Genomic DNA, 2,500 nt, shown 5'->3' on the forward strand with positions numbered 1-2,500 from the left:
CAAGGCATCGTGCATCTTGCTGGCATTGCGCCCAGCAAGCCTTTGGGCAACTCGAGTTTTGGCAGCACGACACCCCTCCCCCCTATAATAGGCTGCCGAGCCATTACCAAAGTGCCACGGGTAGACATCCTTTTCCGTGAGGAGACATACTCGAGGAAACTGCTCTAGAGGTCGAATTTTGACGCCGTTTTTTGCGACAATCTCTAGAAAAATAAGATCTTTTCATCCACCAAATTTGGTGAATTTACACCGTGTGAATTTTTTTGCCGATTTTTTTCCCACCCGAAAAGCAGGAAATTCAAAAAAAATGAAAAACGGAGCAAAAGTGCGATTTTTGACCTGGATTTTTTTGTGCAGCCTTTAAATAATATTACCAAGGTTCCCTCAAAATTTCAGGAGAATTGCACGAGCCAATTGTGAGATATGAAAATTTGGTCCCTCCGTTGCAACGGCCGTGCACCGGCCGGTGCCTCCGTTGCAACGCTCCCAGCCAACGATGCACCAAACCCAGCCTCCGTTGCAACGCTCCCAGCCAACGATGCATCGCGCCCAGCATGCGTTGCAACGCGCCCAGCGTCCGTTGCAAGCCGCCCTGCCTCCGTTGCAACGGCCGCGGCCAACGTTGCACCGCGCCCTGCCTCCGGTGCAACGGCCACGGCCAACGTTGCACCGCGCCCTGCCTCCGTTGCAACGACCCCAGCCAACGTTGCAACGCGCCCTGCCTCCGTTGCAACGGACCCCAGCATCCGTTGCACCGCGCCAGCATCCGTTGCAACGGCCCCCAGCCAACGTTGCAACGCGACCTGCCTCCGTTGCAACGGCCACGGCGAACGTTGCAACACGCCCTGCCTCCGTTGCAACGGACCCCAGCATCCGTTGCACCGCGCCAGCATCCGTTGCAACGGCCCCCAGCCAACGTTGCAACGTGACCTGCCTCCGTTGCAACGGCCACGGCCAACGTTGCAACGCGCCCTGCCTCCGTTGCAACGGACCCCAGCATCCGTTGCACCGCGTCCAGCATCCGTTGCAACGGCCCCCAGCCAACGCTGCAACGCGCCCTGCCTCCGGTGCAACGGCCACGGCCAACATTGCATGGCGTCCTGCCTCCGTTGCAACGACCCCAGCCAACGTTGCACCGCGCCCAGCATCCGTTGCAACGGCCCCCAGCCAACGTTGCACCGCGCCCTGCCTCCGCTGCAACGGCCACGGCCAACGTTGCATGGCGCCCCGCCTCCGTTGCAACGACCCCAGCCAACGTTGCAACGCGCCCTGCCTCCGTTGCAACGGACCCCAGCATCCGTTGCACCGCGCCCAGCATCCGTTGCACCGGCCCCCAGCCAACGCTGCAACGCACCCTGCCTCCGGTGCAACGGCCACGGCCAACGTTGCATGGCGCCCCGCCTCCGTTGCAACGACCCCAGCCAACGTTGCAACGCGCCCTGCCTCCGTTGCAACGGACCCCAGCATCCGTTGCACCGCGCCAGCATCCGTTGCAACGGCCCCCAGCCAACGTTGCACCGCGCCCTGCCTCCGCTGCAACGGCCACGGCCAACGTTGCATGGCGCCCCGCCTCCGTTGCAACGAACCCAGCCAACGTTGCAACGCGCCCTGCCTCTGTTGCAACGGACCCCAGCATCTGTTGCACCGCGCCCAGCATCGGTTGCACCGGCCCCCAGCCAACGCTGCAACGCGCCCTGCCTCCGGTGCAACGGCCACGGCCAACGTTGCATGGCGCCCCGCCTCCGTTGCAACGACCCCAGCCAACGTTGCAACGCGCCCTGCCTCCGTTGCAACGGACCCCAGCCAACGTTGCAACGCGACCTGCCTCCGTTGCAACGGCCACAGCCAACGTTGCAACGCGCCCTGCCTCCGTTGCAACGGAACCCAGCATCCGTTGCACCGCACCCAGCATCCGTTGCAACGGCCCCCAGCCAACGCTGCAATGCGCCCTACCTCCGTTGCAACGGACCCCAGCATCCGTTGCACTGCGCCCAGCATCCGTTGCAACGGCCCCCAGCCAACGCTGCAACGCGCCCTGCCTCCGGTGCATCGGCCACGGCCCACGTTGCATGGCGCCCTGCCTCCGTTGCAACGACCCCAGCCAACGTTGCAACGCGACCTGCCTCCGTTGCAACGGCCACAGCCAACGTTGCAACGCGCCCTGCCTCCGTTGCAACGGAACCCAGCATCCGTTGCACCGCACCCAGCATCCGTTGCAACGGCCCCCAGCCAACGCTGCAATGCGCCCTGCCTCCGTTGCAACGGACCCCAGCATCCGTTGCACCGCGCCCAGCATCCGTTGCAACGGCCCCCAGCCTACGCTGCAACGCGCCCTGCCTCCGGTGCATCGGCCACGGCCCACGTTGCATGGCGCCCTGCCTCCGTTGCAACGACCCCAGCCAACGTTGCAACGCGTCCTGCCTCCGTTGCAACGGACCCCAGCATCCGTTGCAACCCCATCGGCCAAGGTTGCAACGCGCCCGGCCAAGGTTGCAACGCC

The sequence above is a fragment of the Arachis stenosperma genome, chromosome 5 (genome assembly GCF_014773155.1).
Source record: "Arachis stenosperma cultivar V10309 chromosome 5, arast.V10309.gnm1.PFL2, whole genome shotgun sequence".
Classification (NCBI taxonomy): Eukaryota; Viridiplantae; Streptophyta; class Magnoliopsida; order Fabales; family Fabaceae; genus Arachis; species Arachis stenosperma.